Genomic DNA, 21,258 nt, shown 5'->3' with positions numbered 1-21,258 from the left:
GAAACTCAAAAGAGTACAATTGTGTCAAAACATATGTGAGGACCTTGGGGAGAGGCAGCAGAGGACAGAGTTGGGTAAGAGAGGAAGGGAGAGGGTCACATGCCCCAGACACATGTCCTATTTCCTGACCTCCAGATGGCTCTCCCACTTGTAATCGTGTGAGGGAGCTCCTCCCCCCCATCCTCACTGTGGGGTAGGGATAAGAAGAGGCAAAGCTATGCCCCAGTCCTTCTGACCTTCCTTCTTCTCACTCTGCAAAGCAAAATTGGTATTCAAGTCTTCATGATCCAGTGAGTTAAATAAAATGTAATTTCTGGGGCCTGCAGAGCCTCATTTTCTCACCAGCTTGCCAATTCTTTTAACCAGGGCTGCCTTTCACTTCGGAAATAGAAATAACGAGGTTCATTTCCAAAAGTGTGGCTGAGGTAATATTGCAGCATAAATATGTTTTAATAAAAGTGTAATCAGGTAAGATGGGAAGCCATTTTCGAATATGTATGAGGGCAGGGTACCCTGGGCAAGAAGAGACTTGAAATGAGGAAATTCATGAAGATACGATGTTTCCCAGAATAAACTTTGTTTAATTTTAGCCAACAGAGAACAAATAAAAGCCAGGCCAAATTATTTTTGTCGTTCAGTTGCAAACATAGATGACATTGTGTACATAACTCCAAAGATGTGCCCATATGCACAATGCTGGTAGCTAACACACAGGGCCTACCTTACATTCTTTTGTTAAAACCCAAGATCCTGGAGCTGAACGTGATTTTTTAAAAATCATCTAGTCCAACCCCCTCATTTTCAGAAGAGGAAAGCAAATTCCAAAAAGTTAAATAAATTGCTAAAGATCGGTTCCCTAGTTAATGATTAGAATGCAGGCCCCCATGGAACTTACTGCAATCTTACTTGTATTTTGCTCATGGTCTCTCTATGCCAAGTTCAACATTAAGAGGCTCGCACAAACACTAAATGGGATTGACCTATACAAGGTTGCTGACCTACACCTGTTTTTACTCAAGATATTTTTGTTGCCCACTGTTTCTTTATAACACTATACAATGACATTAAAGAATTAATGACATATACAAAAGATAGAGTAACTATGGTTAATTTTATATGTCAGCTTAACTGGGCCACCGGGTGCCCAGCTATTTGGTTAAACATTATTCTGGGTATTTCAGTGAGAGAGTTTTAGGTGAGATTAACATTTAAATTGACATACTTGAAAGAAGCAGATTATCCTCCCTAGTGTGGGTGGGCCCCATCTAATTAGTTGAAGATCTCAATAAAACTAAATACTAACCTTCACCCAAGTAAGAGAAGAATTCCTTCCTGACAGTTGAAACTGAGATATCAATTTTTTTTCCTGCCTTTGAACTCAAACTGAAATATCAGCTTTCCTGTGTCTCCAATATGCTAGCCTTCAGATTAGAACCATACCAATGAATCTGCTGGTTCTCTGGCATATAGACTCACACTAGAACTAAACTATTGGCTTTCCTGAGTCTCTAGCTTGTCAGTTTATCCTGCAAATCTTAGGACTTTCCAGTCTTTATGATCATGTGAGTCAATTTCCAATAAATAAATTAATCAATGAATAAATGAATACCTTATTGGTTCTAATCCCCTGAAGAATCCTAATACAGTGACCTTTCCTAATGTTCAGATGTTGTGTTTCTCAGGTATCTCAAAATGCCCATTCAAGGAAATTTTATGAGCTTTTGCCCAGATGTCAACATAAATCATTTGGTGCCATCACCATAGTTCATATACATTAAAGAACAAAGGAGTAGAATAAACATGAACTCCCAAAAGTCATTGCTAAAATAAATATTGTACTATTCCAGTTGTCTTATGTTGATCATCTGAGAAATATGGAGATTAAGTTCCTGGAGTGGTAAAATTTTATTACTAGATCAGAAGTTCTCTGGGAAAATAAGTTAGGCTGGAAGTGATTGGCCAGAAAATGGGAAGAGAAAGAAGAGTCTGATAAAAAAAAAAATAGCAATAACTAGCATTTATTTGGTGCCTACTGTACTCCAGACACTTGGCAATCAATTATTCATCCAACAGATATTATCGAGAACTTTTTATGTGCCAGATATTATTCAGGGTGCTAGGGATACCGCTTTGTAAAAATAGAATTGATTTCCTGCTCTTATGGATCTTACAGTTTAGAGAAGGAAGATAGACAAGTAACAAATGTTATGGAGAAAAATAAAGCAGGGAGGAGACAGAGGCAGTACAACTGGAAGGGATCATAATTTTTGGTAGGGTTGTCAGAGAAGACATTACCAAAACCAAGGTAACGTTTGATAATAGAGCTGAATGAAGGAAGTGAGGGAACAAGTCATATGGGGGACATTTTTCAGGCATTGGAATCAGTAAGTGCAAATGGCCTAAAGCACATGGATGTTTGTGTGTTCAAAGAACAGCAAGAAAATCAGTGGGGCTGGGGCTGAGTTTTTAGCAAGGCAAACGCAGTAGAAGAGAAGGTCGTAAAAATAATGATAGTAATAGTGACATGATAGTAATAGTGTCTAAGTGAGATAACTGGAGTTCAGAGTGGTTTGTAACTTTCCCACAACTTAGCTAATAAATGATGGAGGCTGGCATAGACCTAGGTATATCCACCTGGGTGAAAAGCTTTGACTCTTTCCACTTTATTACATTGTTTCTCCAGAAAAAGCTTCAATATTCTCCAATTGTTTTGTGTATCCCTAGCATAGTATTTTCAGTAAATATTTGCCTTTTTTTTTTTTTTACTACCCAACATATCACATATCCTTCCTACTTGGAGGGAAATCCCCAATGTGTGAATCTTGGCTTGCCATAATGAAACCAAATGTCCAGACAGTTCCTTCTCCCTAGCCCACAGCAGTTGGAGGGAGAGCATGGGGCCTGGGTCAACTTGATGCCTACACCTAGACTTTGAGCCTTGAGGGTGTAGTCCAAAAAGGCAGGGTTACACAGCCAGATGGGGTGTCTAGCAATGCTAGACAAGCGGCAGTGTCCAGCAGAGGCAGTGGCAGGAGTAGCACTCTGACCAGAGGTGCCTACAGCAGGACCTTGGTTGTATTGCTTGATTCCTCCCCTTTTCTCAGCCTGGTTTTATCGCTGCTAATGGTGTTGCAAGACAAAAGAGGTGAGGGAACATCTCCCTTAGCTCCAATGATGTATTCTTGTTGGGAAAAACTGTTGCAAGACTTTGGAATGGAAAAAAAAAAAAGATTATTGAGTGTCCTCTTTAAAATGTTTGTTTCTTTGTTTGTTTATTTTGAGAGAGAGAGAGAGAGAGAGAGAGCATGAGCAGGGAGGGGCAAAAAGAGAGAGGGAGAAGAGAATCCCAAGCAGGTTCTGCACCATCACCACAGAGCTCACGAATTGTGAGATCATGACCTGAGCCAAAATCAAGAGTCTGACATTTAATTGACTGAACCATCCAGGTGCCCCTTGAGTGTCCTCTTTAATGTACTCTTCCCAGCTATCTCTGCCTTTTATCATTTTTGAGCTATTTTACAACTCAGTAATTTGTAGAAAGCTGGAAATAATACCAAAGATTCTTCTCCATACAAATACAAATCAGTTGTGTCAGAAAGAATGCATTCCCACTTTCTTATATAATTGTGTGGTACTTTGAATTCACCTTTCAACCAGTTATAACTTCTCATCAAGTTCCCCCAGTACTTAATGAGTGAAAATCTATGCCATATCATATTTATTTGTCAATTCATTTCATTATTTTTTATCTGCCGATATGTGTATGGTACCTTAGAGTTTTTCAACCAGTAACATCTTACTGGTGCCCTTAACAATTATTAAGTTACGGGGGCCTGAGTGGTTCAGTCATTTAAGCATCCAGCTTCAGGTCAGGTCATGATCTAGCTGTTGGTGAGTTCGAGCCCCATGTCGGGCTCTGTGCTGACAGCCCAGAGCCTGGAGCCTGCTTAGGATTCTGTTTCTCCTTCTCTCTCTCTGCCCCTCCCCCTCTAGGCACTCTGTCTCTATCTCTCTCTCAAAAATAAATAAACACTTTAAAACTAAAAAAATAAACCAATAAGTTAAATAAAATCCATGATGCATGTTCATTTTATATTTGTATCAGAGGCAGGAGTTTGCCACTTGGAAATATTCTTTAACAATAATGAATAGGAAAATCACATCACTGTCCTGTCTTTGGCTTGGAGCACTCTCTCTCTGACCTTCACCAACAGAGGCATGCACTTCATGAGACTGGAGACCCAGATGCTGGTCTTAGCTCTCACCTTAACCAGTGAGTTAATTCACACAGCTTCCCTGGACTTCAGGTCCTTCATCTTTGAGATAAAGAGGATGAATTCAATATTCTTCAAGATCCAACTCAGCTCTGACTTCTTATGATTGACTGTGTTACATGCCCTTAGGTGTTCTCCCCACTATCTTTTGTGAGTTTTTTGTCCTTTTCCCCAGGACCTGCTGTATTTGGTTCCCTTTATTTCACTCTCTGCCACAGCTCGGCCTATTTTCCTTCTCTTAATTTCCCAAGGTTCGATTCCTCGATATTCAGCTTCCTGTCTCCCCACATCCCGATAAACACACACACACACACACACACACACACACACACGAATACAAACCTCTTTATGGGAACCAAAAGACAATAACAAACTTGTAGTTATTATAGGATTACATGGAAGAAACAAGGAATTTCCACTCTGCTTTGCCATTAATCCCTCCAAAAGAACTACCTCAAAACAAAACAAACAAGCACTTCAGTAAGAAATAAACTAGTTGAACAAACAAAGCACTTTGATCTCACTACTCAGTTTCACCCAGGGGTAGATAATAATAGCACAAGTGATGGGCGTTCTTTTCTCTTCTTTGTTTCCCTTGCCAGCATCACACTCAGGCTTCCCCAGCTGGGGCAGGAAATGCACATCCTGAGGATCACACTGTAGCTTACATAGACAACTGCTCAGGTCTGCGCAGCAGAACTCAGAAGTTCCTGACTCTTTGCCTGTGCTTCACACAACAGACCAAGAGTCCTTGAGGTCAGTCATCCTCAGGGAATCTGCTCTTACAAAATGCTTTCATGTGTGTTTTTCTGCCAAGTTCACTTAAAAACTGAAATGGTATCTTTTCTATCTAAAGAAAAGATCCAGGAAGAAAGCCAAATTAGATTCTCCAAAGATTTGTTTCTAACAGCAACTTCTGGCCAGTGTGATGTTATTTCTAAGCTTTCTTATGGCTCATAAAATGTCATGGGGTATTTGCAGGTTGAAGGAATTGTGCCAAACAAAAAGGCAGGAAGAACTTCTAGGCCAAGGAAATCCATGTGCAAAGCATGGGCCCTTCAAAGGACCCCAGTGTTCTGAGCATGGGGAGTAAGTCGTTCGATGTGGCTGCAGTAAGGGGGCTGTGGAGGGTCAGGAGGGGGAGGCAGAGAGCATTAGGAGAGGGCAAGCCTGCAAAGATAAGGGAGAGCTAGAATACAAGGGCCAAACTGCCACCTGTACTGTCAGGGAGCTCACAAAAGGAAATCTCTGTCAGATCTGCTACCTTGTTAGTTTATAATTCAACAAAACATGGTGACGTGATGTCTGAAACTTCCCCTTTGAGGTACTCATTCAAATCAATAGCATTTCCCAGAGACAAATACAACATTCGACCCTAAACATTTGCTGGAAAGTATGTCTATGGAAAATAGATGTGTAGTTGGAATTTTTGTTTTTCTCTATGCAAACGTGTGATCATCTTTCTCTCCCCACACCTCACCCTCCAGCATCAAGAACAAATGGAGCAATCGTCAGTAGAAGGAAACATGCATAGTTGCAGTAACTCCAAATACTTTATGGTACACTAACAACCCAAGAATTTGGATCTAAGAACATGATTTTTTTCTGTCAAGGAATTTCAAATACATATGCACTTGATTGATTTTTGGTCTCCTGGGCGATAATATGAACAGGTAATGCTTCAGTTGCCATGTTTAATGACTAGCACCAGACTTTCTGCAAGGGCATGCCTCCCATGCCTGGTCAACTTATGATGAGGAGACCTGGAAAGAGGGACTGCCATCTTGATAAACTCACACAGTTGCCTGAATCTAAAATCTCCGTGCTCCAAGGCACAACTAGCTCTGAAGAGACTCAAGACAGTAGTTTTGCCTTCAACATGCTCCCATCTCATACCTACCTTCGTTCTCATTCTGTTCCTTCCCCACTGAGGCAACCAGGTATCTCAGTCAGCTCAAGCTGCCATAACAAAATACATAGACTGGATGGCTTAACAGGAACTTAATGTCACAGTCTGGAGGCTGGCAACCACAATCAAGGTGCCAGCGGGGTAAATGCATGGTGAGAGCCCTCTCTCCTTGAGTTGCAGACAGCTGCCATGAGCTACATCTTCACATGGCCTTTCCACTGTGCTCATCAGAGAGAGAAAGAGAAAGAGATCTCCTTCTCCTTTTTATAAAGGCACTAATCTTATCATAAATTCCCCACCCTTACGACTTCATCTAACCTACATGCCTCTCAATGGCCACAACTCCAAATACCATCACACTGGAGGTTAAGGCTTCAACATATGAATCAGGGGACACACAAATATGTAGTGCATTACATTCCACCCCTAGTCCCTCAAAAGTCATGTTCTTTTCGCATGCAAAACACATTCATTCCATCTCAATGGCCCCATAAGTCTTAACTCATTCTAGCATCAGCTCCAAAGTCTAAGGTCCAAAGTCTCATTTAAATATTATATCAGGGCACCTACTTGGCTCAGTCAGGTGAGCATCTGACTTCAGCTCAGATCATGATATGGTTCGTGAGTTTGAGCCCGGCATCAGGCTCTATGCTGACAGCTCAGAGCCTGGAGCCAGCTTCAGATTCTGTGTCTTCCTCTCTCTCTGTCCCTCCCCTGCTTGCACTCTGTCTCTCTAAAATAAATAAACATACATACATACATACATACATACATACATACATACACACATACATACATAAATAAATATCATCTCAGTTGGGGGCTCCTAGGTGGCTCAATCAGTTAAGCGTCTAACTCTTGATTTCAGCTCAGGTCATGATCTCATGGTTGTGAGATCAAGCCCTGCAATGGGCTCAGTGCTGAGAATGGAGCCTGCTTGCGATTCTGTCCCTTCCTCTCCCTCTGCCCTTCCCTCACTTGTACTCTCTCTCTCTCTCTCTCTCAAAAAAAAAATCATCTCAATCAGATATGGGTAAAACTTGAGAGATGATTCATCTTGAGACAAAATTCCTTTCTAGCTGTGAACCCGTGAAACCAGACAAGTGATATGCTTCCTAAGTACAATGGTGGGACAGGCATAAAATAGACACTCCTATTCCAAGAAGAAAGAAGAAAGAAGGAAAGGGTGGTGGGTCCTAAGCAACTCCAAAGCCTAGCAAGGCAAATTCCATCAGATCTTAAGACTTGAGAAATCCTCTTTGTTTTGATGCTCTGCCTTCAGAACTGGGGCAGTAGCCACACTTCCAAGGCTTTGCTAGATAGGAGTTGCACCCCTAATGTACCCCCAATGTTTGGGGTTTGGTGGGGCTCCTAAGGTTCCACAGGGCAGCTGTACTCCTGAGACATGGGTGGGATCTTCCTGGTCCACAAGACAGGCAGCCTTACCCTTTGAAACTGAGGAAGAGACAGCCTGTCTCAGGACCACTGGTGAACATGGCAGTCCTCACAATCTCTGGATCTCCTTCTGGGTCATTCCTTTCTTTCTTTGAACAAAAACACACATTCACAGACAAATAGGCCTATGGTCTTGTCTTCTAGAATCCAAGAAGTCTGGCTGACTTTCTTCATTTTGTCCCAACTCTGACCCTTCAGTTCAAACTGGCAGTGTTTCTTCTACAATCCCATAACTTTATTGAGTGATAGTGCATTTATGAGCTTGGTGTTCTCTTTAGAACATGCTTTATCATTTTTTGCAATATGGACAAGTGAGAATTATCCAAATTCCCGAGTCTGGTTCCTTTCTATGTAACAATTCCTTCTGCAATTCATCCATCTCTTCTCTCATTTTACTCTTCTTTCCTCTCTCTGTTCTCTCATTCTTCAGTCGTGGGAATCAAGCCACTCCTTCAACACTTCACTTAGAAATCTCCTCAGTTAAATATCTAATTTCATCACTCAACAAGTTCTACCTTCCACAAACACTAGAACACAGTTCAGCCAAATCCTTTGCCACTTGATGACAAAGATCACCTTCCCTCCATATTCTAATAACATGTTCCTCCTTTTAGTCTGAGACTTCCCAGAATCACCCCTAATGTCCATATTTCTAGCATGCACCTCAAAACTCTTCCAGCCTCTTCCCATTACCCAGTGTCAAAGTATCTTCCAAGTTTTTAGCTATTTGGAGGCTGAGAAGTTCCAAGATCTACTGTTGGCAAGTTGGAGACCCAAGAGAACCAAACGTGTAAGTTCCATTCTGAGTCCAAGTCCAAAGGCTAGAGAAGACTGATGTCCCACCTAAAAGAGAAGCAGAGAAAGAGAATTCTTTCTTACTCAGCCTTTTTATGCTATTCCGGCCTTTGACAGATTGGATGAAGCTCACTCAAAAAATGGAGGACAATCTGTTTACTCAGTCTACTGATTCAAATGTTAACCTCATTCATAAACATCCTCACAGACATGCCTGGGTATAATGTTAAACCAAATATCTGGGCATCTTGGGGCCCAGTCAAGTGGGCACATAAAGTTAAGCATCACACCAAGTCAATCCACCTTGACCTGCTTTCTCGTCTTTTCTTCACACGTTTAACTCTAGCTTTACCTGTTTATCACAATATTCTGGTTTTGTCCAATAATCAGAGCCTTTCTAAGATACTGCTTGATTGCCCTAAAAATTATTACTAAGCTATTGATGAGTGCAAATGATTTAACAATTATACTGTCTATTGCATTCAACTTCTCCTTAAGGAAGAAAAAAATTCCTATTGTATTGTAGTAAAATACATATAGCATAAAATTTACCATTTTAACCATCTTAATATTTTTTTTCATGTTTATTTATTTTTGAGAGGAAGAAAGACAGCATGGGCCGAGGAGGGGCAGAGAGAGAGGGAGACACAGAATCTGAAGCGGGCTCCAGGCTCTAAGCTGTCAGTACAGAGCCTGACATGGGCTCCAATTGACAAACCGTGAGATCATGACCTGAGTCTAAGTCAGATGCTTAACTGAGTCACCCAGGCGCCCCACCATTTTAACCATCTTAACATGTACAATTTAGTGAGATTAAGTACCTTCCCAATGTTGCACAGCCATCACCACTATTTCCAGAACTTTGCAACACCCCAAAAGTAAACCCCATAGCCAATAAGTAAATAGTCACTCCCTACTCCCTAGCCCCCCAGCCCCAGGCAACCACTAATCTGCTCTCTGTCTCTACGCACTTGCCTATTCTTGGGTATTTCATATACATGGAATTATACACCATGTGGCTTTCTGCGGGCTTTCCTTCACTTAGCTAAGGAAGAATGTTAGAAGGTGAAATTGGAAAATAGAATATATTTTGTGATATAAACATTTTGAGGTATCTTTAAAAACACATCAACTTTCTATTTAATTATTTTGCCAAGGTTTAGGGAACTCATCTGTGACCCATCTCCCCCAGACATTGCCCCAGACATTATGTTATTCTTTCTTTCCATGGAGGTTTGAAGCAGCCAAACACAAGCTAGCATCAGGCCAGTGTGCAGAATGTGAGGACACCTCAGAGGGCTCATTTCACCCCCATCAGAGAGGCCTTCCTTCTCTGCAAGTGACCTGGCAAAACCATGAGAGTCAGAAGGTCATACAGCCCTGGGGGATAAAAGGATGTTTGCCCACTGACACTTGAGGTCTTGATGAAAATAAAAGCAAGCACATCTCTGGCTGCAAAGTAAATTATTCACGGGCTTTATTTAAAAAGAAAGCATTTATAGAAAAAAATAGACATCACTTGAATTCCAAAAATCATTTCCAAACAAAGAACATTTTTAATCAAATGTGAGTGAAAGAGACTGCATTCATAGTTCACACAGCACAGCTACTGAACTATCAAAGGATCCCAGGTTTGCTGAGATACTGATTTCTACACTGTGGGTGATTTGAAAGGATACACAGCTTTACTGGGAATGTGCTGTGCAGATGGCCAGCCCAGACTACGAGTCTGCTAAGTTTGATGGGAAACGAGCCGTTTGGCAACCCCCCAGTCTAAAGGGTCTGAGAATGGCATGCCAGAAGGGCCTGGGCCGCAGGAGTTGTTCTAAAACCCTAAGCCCTGGAGGCCCCACTTGCGGGTTTCAGCCTGTGTCACAGATTTTATGTGCTGCGAGCTTTCACAGCTTTATTTGGCCTAACCAACGTACCTAAGAAGCATCTTTACTTTCTCAGCTCTTCCTTTTTACTCATCTCCTATTTTTATTAATAACCAGACACAAAGAGGCTACCAGTATTTTTAGTGCTGATTTCTACCCTGTTACTACTTATATTTTTGCCAAGATCAAAGTCTAGATTCATCTTCAAATCAGTTCATGTTGTTTTCCTGCTTCTATTTCAAAATATGGACCACATAGTCTTTATAATCTTATTTCATGATGTCTAGCTTAGATTCAATCATATACACAAGCTTCAGTAGCTCACTAAACAATGTGAGGATAAAGGAAGATGTAGGCCTAGTCTGAGCATGAAAGCTTTTATACTTTTCTCCTTCTTTTCAGTAGTTTCTGAGGTTTGTAACTGAACAGATTGAACCCTGGTTAAAAGTTCACAATTCCTTTTTAAATAACATCATTTCTTTTTTTATGGGGTCCCTCCGCCCAAAATGATCCCTGTGTTACAACATAGATATTTAGTCGGTTAAGCATCTGACTTAGGCTAAAGTGATCTCACGGTTCATGGGTTCAAGCCCTTGTGTCAGGCTTTGTGCTGATAGCATGGAGCTAGAGCCTGGTTAGAGTTCAGTGTCTCCCTCTCTCTCTGTCCCTCCTCCAATAATGATCTGTCTCTCTGTCTTTCTCTCTTTCTCTCAAAAATGAATAAACATTTTTTAAAAAGTTAAAAAAATAAATAAATAAAAAGATATGACTACCTGGGCACCTGGGTGGCTCAATTGCTTAAGTGTCTGACTCTTGATTTCAGTTCAGGTCATGATGTTGTGAGTTCGAATCCTGTATCAGGCTCTGAGCTGATAGTGTGGAGCCTACTTGGGATTCTCTCTTTCTGTCTGTCTCTCTCTCTCTCTCCTCTCTCTCTCTCTCTGCCCTTCACTCCCCTCCCCCACTCTTAAAATAAATAAATATACTTAAAAATTTTTTTTAATTCAAAAGACATGATGACAAGGCCAGGTCACTGGATTTTCACAAATATACCTGAATTTATCCACAAAAATAAATATGTGCCCTTCAAATAGGTAGCAACATTCCAAGGATATTGTTATTGTTTAAAATGATTTTAGAACTCCAGTTAGGAACTGCTTTCCTTCACTCACTGAGGGGATTACTTTGAATGTCCCCAATGGTTAAAAAAAAAAATCTTTTTCTCATCAGTATAAGTTTCATTTCCAGAAAAAAACAAGTCACTCAATAAGGCAGATGGCAATTGACTGAATAAACTGCTTTAGCCTAAAAAAAAGGGACTAAAATAGAAGACTAGCTTTTTCTTTAATATGATTCCTTACATTATTTTCAACAGTAATTTGAAAAAGGGTTCATCAAACAATAGAATGATAGCAGTATGGTGAAAGAAGTGTCTAGACCTCCAAAGCAACTCCACTGAAAAGGAAGACTTTCAATTGAATATATGGAGGGTTTTATTATTATTCTTTTAATATTTATTTATTTTAAGAGAGAGAGATTGCAAACCGGGAGGGGCAGACAGAGAGAGACAGAAGATCTGAACCAGGCTCTGCACTGACAGCAGACAGCCCAATGAGGGGTTTGAACTCACAAACAGCAAGATCACGATCATAAGCCAAAGCCGGATGCTTAGCTGACTGAGCCACCCAGGCACCCTGGAGGGTTTTATTTTTAAGAAAAATAGGCTAGCCTTGTTTCATTTTCACAGAAACCCCATATTATTGGTGACTAGATAAGAGAGTTGGCTGTTTTTCAGCTTACTACAGGATATAATTTAACAATTCAATCTTTGGAGTGAACAAGGTACAAAACCTGAAATACCTTCATTGAACCATGCTTTAGTGATATCTTCCAAACCAAAATGTTCATATGGATATACAATCTGGAAGTCAATAGATACACTCTGTGCAACCAATAAACATATACTGAATGTACATATGAATATTAACAAAATATTAAAAGTTAGTTCTACCCTCTAGAATTTATACTTTTGGTTTCAAAGCCTTGTTTCCAAAGCTAATTTCATTAAGCATGTTTGTTTGTGACTGGGTTGCAAGAACAGCATATACCAGAATGTCAGGCACTGTACAAATCGATTTAAACAAGTTTTGTATTTCACCCACATAGAGATATTTAATACAAATAAACCTGTGTTTTATTTTTGTATTCTTATTGATGATGAAAGGAAGAGGGAAATTATTGCACACCAGGCACCTATTATACACAAGGATTGAACATGTTACGAATTTAATCCTCTCCACATCTCTGAGCTAAATACTTTTATCCAGATTTATAGATAAAGAAACCAAGTCTTAGGGAATTTAAACAGCAGAACACTGGCACATCACTGGCAAGTGGGAAAAACACACTCAGAATTAGCTGACCATGGTCAAAGAAAGAAGTCAAAGGTCACAGCCATTTCCCCCCACCCCCAAAAAACTGATGTTATCATTCCTCATCATCTTTTTTTCACTAATCTCAATAATTCTTTTGTCATACTTTTCTGCAAACTGAAATAGCGCAATTACCTCCTAATCTGGGAAAATAAAATGTTCTATGAATTTTTATCATGTTATTTATACAAGGAGCCTTTGGAAACCAGTTAAGTGCTTGAACCAGTTAAGTGTTTGGGTGGGACATATAAAAACAAAGCAAGCTAAATAAAGAATTGTTGAAGCAAATGAAGCAAATAAAGCAAAGGAAAAAAAATCACGATCCTTAGTTCAAAAACACTAGCAGCCTTCATCATCTATAGGGGTAATAGGTTAAGCATTTAACTTATGAAAAGGATAAAGAGCAGATCCTTCAAATAAAATGTAAAAGGAAATTGAGAATCAACATCAGGACGTTTCATTTGACCTTAGAGACATATTTTACTGGTGACTCTTTTAAGAGTGTTTCTGATTTGTTGTTGTTATTGTCAATGGCCTCAATTTTCTAGCTTATCTCCCAGTTTATTTTGCCTCATATAGTTTGTTCATTTTTGCCTTTTATTTTCTTGTTCAACCCCTATTGACTGACAATTTGAAAGGAAAGAAACTAAAATAAAGCACCTGGTTTGAGTAATAAATTTTTGTAATTACCCTGATGGATAACAATCCATTTCCAAAATAAATGTAAGCTCCATAATTTACTAATATTTTGTGAGGTCTTACCTTATTTCTGCAGGGTTTCATGCTCATTGTCATCTGTCTTTACCATTCATCACCCAAACTAACACTAACTACCAAGCTCCTAGAAGGGGTTAAACCTGAAGTGGCTGATGTTTTGACAGTGATATGTTAAAGGAAGGAAGGAAGGAAGGAGGGAAGGAAGGAAGGAAGGAAGAGAGAGAGAGAGAGAAAGAAAGAAAGAAAGAAAGAAAGAAAGAAAGAAAGAAAGAAAGAAAGAAAAATGTCTTATTCAGAAATTTAGACTGGTGAATATTTTATCTGAGTTCTCAAAATCTCAAAATTACTTGCCCAATGCTGGTGTTTTTGGTTTGTTTTCTATAAGCCTCTGTCTGGCTTCATGCTTAAAAGGATATTCAGAAACTTGTGTGCATTGCTCATCTTAAATTGACATCTTATGAAGCTGAGCTGAGTACAGAATTTTCTTTCACTTCAAAGGACATACCACAGGGTACAGAGAAAGAAGGGTTGGGTCCTTCCAGCCAAACATTGCCCTCTGGCACTCACACTCAACTCCCCCGGGATGGAAGAGGGCAAACTCTGGCCCCAGTAGCCCTAGGTAACATTTCCCACAACCCTGACTCATAAATATTGACGTTTGGGAAAAACAAGCGCAGAAAAGAAAAAAGAGCTCTACCTCCCCCCCCAAAAAAAGTTGTTTTCAAGTTGAAATGTTCATATATTTTCTAAAGCTTGATTAATATCAAAGATATTGATATAATTTTTAAAAATACCTCATCTTAACATCTTAAAATATAGTTTCATCCATCAACAACTAAAGAACATAGGAAACAAAATTTTTAACAGCGTTTTAAAATTTATTTTTCCATCAGGAAAATAGTTTATCAGGACTGGGTCGATGCAATTTTTCTAAAAGTAACTATAACAATGTTCTCAGACAACATCTTTTCTGCTGAATACCAATTTTTAAATCATAGTGAATTTAAAATTCTTTATTTTCAGCAAGATCTTTTTTTTTCCTTTTAAATATTTGTCTCCACCTCTCTGTGCTTCAAAAAACGGAAATACTATAGTTAACTAAGACCTCTGAGAATTCTTCACAGACCCTAGGCCTGTTAGTTTCCATTGTGGAACTACAGCGCAACCTGGTGGTGTATGTCTGTAAATGGCCAAAATTACAAACCAAAATAGAGAATGCCTAGTGTTTAGCTTTTAGAAAATAAAGTATTGGGGAAAAGAATGTGGAATGGCTCTCTTAAATCATAATTGTGGATAGATGTCCTTATAGTTTCTAAAATAATATACCGTAATAATGGTTACTGATGAGTCATTGACATAAATTGACACAATTTTGTTTTAATTTTTTTTTATGTTTATTTATTTCTGAGACAAAGAGAGACAGAGCATGAGAGGGGGAGGGGCAGAGAGAGAGGGAGACCCAGAATGGGAAGCAGGCTCCAGGCTCCGAGCTGTCAGCACAGAGCCTGACGCATGGCTCAAACTCACAAACTGTGAGATCATGACCTGAGCCGAAGTCGGTCACTCAACCAACTGAGCCACCCAGGCGCCCCGACACAATTTTTAACATTCATATTTTTTCACAATAATCTCCCTTTTTATGACTTTTCCAATTTTCTGAACACTGTTTCAAATGCATTTAAGGGGGAAAATATCTTTAATAAGTGGCAAAGTAAACTAATATTTTACCATCCCTGGGAGGATTCTTTTCTGCTTTGTGCCACAAGTACAATAAGCACCATCAAAAGACCAAAATAGAAAGATGCACTTGTCATAAGATTTTTCCCGAGCTGTCAAATTTTAGCTAACAACAAGTTAATTAGGCTCATTTCCATTCTTAAAAAAGAAATGTGTTTTTTATATTTTTCCCCTAAAAGCAAAGACAATTTTATATGCCTTTCTTTAACAGCTAACAACACCATTGATGTAAAACCTTGTAGACAAAATGGTGATTCACAATAACTATAATAGTTTATTATGTGTTCTTAGGACTTTACATCCAATCTCTTATCTAATCCTTTCAACAACTCTATCGAATTAAGATCAGTCTCACTCTCTCACAGAGTATTAACACTAAGGCTTAGGGAGATAAAAGAACTTATTCAAGGTCACTCAGCTAATGAGTGACAGAAGGGACTGAACTCTTCAAAGCCCATATTCAGGCTTTGGCACATAGAAGGCCCTCAATAAATGTTGATTGACTCAGTGAATATATGTACCTGTTGCAGGATAGGAAAAGTTAGCCTGGACTAAATCCAGTCTTTTGACTCTCCATCCAGTAATTTTTCCAGTAAAGTTTAGACATACTTCGACTTTTCTCTTGCATCTACATGTAATTATACTCTTCTGAGCCTGCAAAGTGGCTTCTATTTTCCAGAAAAACACAAAGAAGCAATACCAGGCCAGAGTCACCTGAGTCTCACATCTAAGCTGTTTTATTCATGAGGTACTAACAGCATCTTTATAATTTTTGTGCCATAGATCCCTTTGGAAGTCCAGTGAGGCTCCTGGGACCCGTCCCAAAATAATCTTAATAAATATATTAAAAGGGAAATCAACTGTTTAAAATAATATTTTCAGGGGCACAGGGGTGGCTCAGTCGGTTGAGCATCTGACTTCGGCTCAGGTCATGATCTCATGGTTCGTGAGTTCAAGCTCCACATTAGGCTCTGTTCTGACAGCCTGTCAGCACAGAGATCAGATCCTCTGTCCCCCTCTCTCTGCCACTCCCTCGCTTGCACTCTCCCAAAAATAAATAAATAGTTTAAAAATTAAAATAAAATGTTTTCAAATACTTTTTGAAAAACTAATTTGTAATATATGTACTCATGAATCCATTCAATAATGAAAATAGCACTAGTGGCGGATTTAATAACTACCTTATTGGGGCGCCTGGGTGGCGCAGTCGGTTAAGCGTCCGACTTCAGCCAGGTCACCATCTCGCGGTCCGTGAGTTCGAGCCCCGCGTCAGGCTCTGGGCTGATGGCTCAGAGCCTGGAGCCTGTTTCCGATTCTGTGTCTCCCTCTCTCTCTGCCCCTCCCTGTTCATGCTCTGTCTCTCTCTGTCCCAAAAATAAATAAATGTTGAAAAATAAAATTAAAAAAATAATAATAATAACTACCTTATTGATATAAATGGTATTTTGAGATATCTGTAACTACTGTAATAAATTAATTATCTGTGACTTCTATTGGTAAGAGAGATATTGTTATATTAATAAGATATCTGATAAAGGGCTAGTATCCAAAATCTATAGAGAACTTAGCAAACTCAACACCCAAAAAACAAATAGTCCAGTTAACACATGGGCAGAAGACATGAATAGATACTTTTCCAAAGAAGGCATCCAGGTGGCTAACAGGCATATGAAAAGATGCTCAACATCACTCATCATCAGGAAATATGAATCAAAACCATGATGAGATACCACCTCACGTATGTCACAATGGATAAATTTAACAACAGGTGTTGGGGAGGATGTGGAGAAAGAGGAACCCTCTTGAACTGTTGGTGGGAATGAAAACTGGTGCAGCCACTCTGGAGAACAGTATGGAGGTTCCTCAAAAAGTTAAAAATAGAACTACCATAGGATCCAGCAGTTGTACTATGAGGTGTTTACCCAAAGGATACAAAAACACAGATTCGAAGGACTACATGAACCCCAATGTTTATAGCAGCATTATCAACTATAGCCAAGCTATGGAGAGAGCCCTAATGTCCATTGACTGATGAATGGATAAAGAAGTTGTAGTATATATATACAATGGAGTATTACTCAGCAATCAAAAAGAATGAAATCTTGACATTTGCAAAGACATGGATGGAGCTAGCGTGTATTATGCTAAGTGAAATAGTCAGAGAAAGACAAATGCCATATGATTTCACTAATATGTGGAATTTAAGAAACAAAACAGGGCAACTGGGTGGCTCTGTTGGTTAAGCCTCTGACTCTTGGTTTCAGCTTAGTCATGATCTTACAATTTTGTGGGTTCCAGCCCAGCATTGGGCTCTGTGCTGACAGTGTGGAACCTCATTGGTATTCTCTCTCTCCCTCTCTCTCTCTCTGCCCCTCCCCTGCTCACACTGTCTGTCTCTCTCAAAAATAGGTAAACTTAAAGAAAAATAGATGAACATGTGGGGGGGGGAAGAAACCATGAGAGACTCTTTTTAAATTATTTTTAAAAGTTTATTTATTTATTTTTGAGAGAGAACATGTGTGTGTGCACGAGTGGGGGAGGAGCAGAGAGAGAGGGAGGGGGGGAGAGAGAGAGAGAGAGAGAGAGAGAGAGAGAGAGAGAGAGAGAGAATCCCAAGCAGGCTCCACACTGATAGCAGGGAGTCCTACACAGGATGCAAACTCACAAACCCAGGACTGAATCATGACCTGAGCCAAAATCAGGAGTCAGACCGACAGAGCCACCCAGGTACCTGAAATCAGTCTAATCTTAAGAGTTATCTGTAGGGGTGCCTCGCCTGGGTGGCTCAGTCAGTTAAGCATCCAACTTCGGCTCAGGTCACGATTCCCCGGTTCATGGGTTCAAGTCCCTAGAGCCTGCTTTGGATTGTGGGTCTCCCCCTCTGCCTGCTCCTCCCCCACTCACTCTGTGTGTATCTCTCTCCCTCTCAAAAATAAATTTAAAAAAAAAACACTTAAAAATTAAAAAAAAGAATTACCTGTAGACAAGTCTTTTCAAAAACTAAATTATAAAACAATTCTTAAATTTGAAAAATTCAGTACATATACTTATTTACATTTATATATATTCTCTTGATTACTATGTGAGATATGTACTTTACTATGAATGGTCTGAGGCGAGTCTCCAAAAATAAGCATGCCTGGGTTCTGGGAAGGTATTAAAACACCCTTGCCTTAATCTTATGACATTAATCAGTAAATAGTTATTGACTGCCGATAATAATAATTGCATTCGATTTAGCAAATATTTGTTGAACAGCTACTATGTACCACATACTCTTCTGGAAGTGTTAGGAAATTAGTAAAAAAAAAAAATGAATAATTTTGTATCATTTGTGTAGCACTTTATAATCTTCGAAGCAGGTCTATATACATCCTTCATTCAAGCTTAATTACAACACTGAGAGAGAGGTAAGCAAAGTATGGAGACTTATTCATTAATTCTTTATTTCCACAATAAATGCTACTCCAAACACATGGTGGATACTTAATAAATGCAGACACTGTGTGCTCTGTTCTTATTCCTTAAGCCCCTGAATTAGAACACTCAATTAAATTTGAATTTCAGATAAACAACAAGCTATTTAATATAAATTTGTCCCATGCAATATTGTCACATACACTGTATTCATTTAGTGGGGCAACCATAACAAAGTACTACAGACTGGGTGACTTAAACAACAGAAATTTATTTTCTCAGAGTTCTGGAGGCTAGAAGTCCAAGATCAAAGTGTCAGTAAAGTGGGTCTCTTCTGAATCCTCTCCTTGGCTTGCAGATGCTTGTTTTCTGATGGTGTCCTCAAGGGTCTTCCCTCTACACCTGCCTGTATCCTAATCTCCTCTTCTTATAAGACACCAAGCATATTAGATTAGGGGGCCCATCCTAGTAACCTCATTTTCTCTTAATTGCCTGTTTAAAGGCTCTATCTCCAAACACTGTTGCAATCTGAGGTACTAAGATTTTGGGGAGGATAGCAGATGTTGACGAGCATGGGGACGGATAATGCTGGGCCTTCTTTCCTTTATTTAGCACTGCCTCAAGTACCAATCATTAAAGTCCTGTCCTGTACCAGGCCCTGGTAGAGTCCCTTTACAGTAGCTTAGTTAATCCTTTCAACTACTCTGCATGGTAGCTACCTATTGTCAAATTGCAAATGGGGAAGTGGATGCTCAGAGAGATTTTCTGAAGTCGCATGGCCATGTCCTTTGCTTAAGTGGGTTGAGAATACATACGATCTACATTTGAATAGCTAACTGCAAACACAAGACAGTGGGTGGAAGTTTATGACAGGTAGCTCAGAGAGGAAGTCCTACCGGAGTCCAAAGACGGATGAGGGTGAACAGCAGGGAAATCTTCACACAGGAGATGGAACCTGGGCTGCGTCTTAGCACATAGGTTAGCTTCAGCTGTGAGAGGAAGGGCAGGGAGAGCGTTCTGGGGTGGATGGGCTCAGTGCAGAAGCAGCACTGGGCAGGTGTGCTGTGACTGTAAACACACGGATGGCCTGAGGATAGAGGATATAGGGGACAAGGCCTTATTGTAGAGGCCTGGGAATGCCAGGTAAGAAATATGGAGTTCTTCTAAAGGCTGACATGGAGCAAATGAAGGTCGTTAGAAGAAGAAAATTGACATGATCAAAAGAAGATTTTATCATGTCATCTGGGAGTAGCAGGCAGGCTAGCTTGAAACAGAAAGACTATCTAGTAGACCCCTGACAGTTCATGCCTATGATAATAAAGACCTAAATAAGAATAATAAACAGGAAGGTACAGACAGCGCTACAAGGAAGGAATTATCAAATCTGAGTCATGGAAGGGCCAGGGAGAAAAAGAATAACGAAAATTCCTTTACTGCACCAGGGTATAGGGGAAATGGCACCTGAACAAGAAACTGGGAAGTTGGGTATAAGAGGATAAGCAAACCAGCTCACTCAGGGTATGATCATTTCTCTAAAAATTATACTCTAAGATTTTCTGAATGATCTGGAATCTTGACTATATCCCCAGCTACACAAAAGTAACTCAAACCTATGGGTGAGGCACTTATCTCTTCTCTATCCTCCCTATTCCACCCATGACCTTGCCTAGCACCTAAGACCACAATCAGTCAGTTGTTAACTGTAGAGGACATCTGTTGTTCCTGTTTGCCCAATATCACTCCACCCCCCTCCCCATTCATCTGGTAATGGCATTTGTCTTCCCACTAAAAGACTCATTCCATGCTGTACAGGAGGGCCTGAATGCCGCCCCCCCCCCCCACCTCACTCCACCTCACCCAACCCCACCCACCCCTAGCCCAGCTACAAAAACAAGCACATAGCCCAGACCTGGCCAATTAGACCACCCTGTACCCGCTCCACAGCACAGGTTCAGGAACAGGCATGTGGCTGGAGCCAAGCCAATCATTAATTATAATTGTTATTAAGAAATAATAAGGAATTAGGGCACCTGGGTGGCTCTGTTAAGTGGTCGACTCTTAATTTCAGTTCAGGTCATGATCTCAGGGTTGTGAGATTGAGCAAGGCATAGAGACTGCTTGTGATTCTTTCTCTGTCTGTCTGTCTGCCTCTCTCTCTCTCTCTCTCTCTGTCCTCCCCTGTGCCCTTTTGCTCTCTCTTGCTGAAAGAAAGAAAGAAAGAAAGAAAGAAAGAAAGAAAGAAAGAGAGAGAGAGAGAGAGAGAAAGAAAGAAAGAAAGAAAGAAAGAAAGAAAGAAAGAAAGAAAGAAAGAGAAAGAAAGAAAAAGAAAGAAAAGAAAAGAAAAGAAAAGAAAAGAAAAGAAAAGAAAAGAAAAGAAAAGAAAAGAAAAGAAAAGACTTCTTTCTGCTACAATTAAGGTCCATAGTAGGAGTTCAGGGTTAAAAATTAAGGGTTAAAGATCAAAGGATGAGAGGAGGTCTAGGAAAGATATAAGAGAAGCAGAGTCTCAGCAAAATTGTTTGGACCCCTGGGTCCAGCCATATCTGAAGTTAGCTGAACTTCTGAACTTTCCAACTACATCAACAAATTCTCTTTTTTTGCTTTGAGAAAAAAGAAATTAGATTTCAATTACTTACTACCAAAAA

General features: G+C 39.9%; 1 long non-coding RNA gene across 2 annotated transcripts in view; it reads right to left on the bottom strand.

Annotated features, from left to right (window-relative positions):
* Positions 1-21,258, bottom strand: part of LOC128314445 (uncharacterized) — a 94,467-nt gene that overhangs the window by 50,089 nt on the left and 23,120 nt on the right. The window contains exon 3 of one of the 2 annotated variants that reach the window (XR_008296082.1): positions 28-8,481. The exons of the other annotated variant lie outside the window; for it this stretch is intronic. This is a non-coding gene — a long non-coding RNA (uncharacterized LOC128314445). Of the gene's footprint in view, positions 1-27; positions 8,482-21,258 lie in introns of those variants that run through there. 2 annotated transcript variants of the gene reach the window in all.

The sequence above is a fragment of the Acinonyx jubatus genome, chromosome B1 (genome assembly GCF_027475565.1).
Source record: "Acinonyx jubatus isolate Ajub_Pintada_27869175 chromosome B1, VMU_Ajub_asm_v1.0, whole genome shotgun sequence".
Classification (NCBI taxonomy): Eukaryota; Metazoa; Chordata; class Mammalia; order Carnivora; family Felidae; genus Acinonyx; species Acinonyx jubatus.
This window is presented reverse-complemented; position numbering and strand designations above follow the sequence as displayed.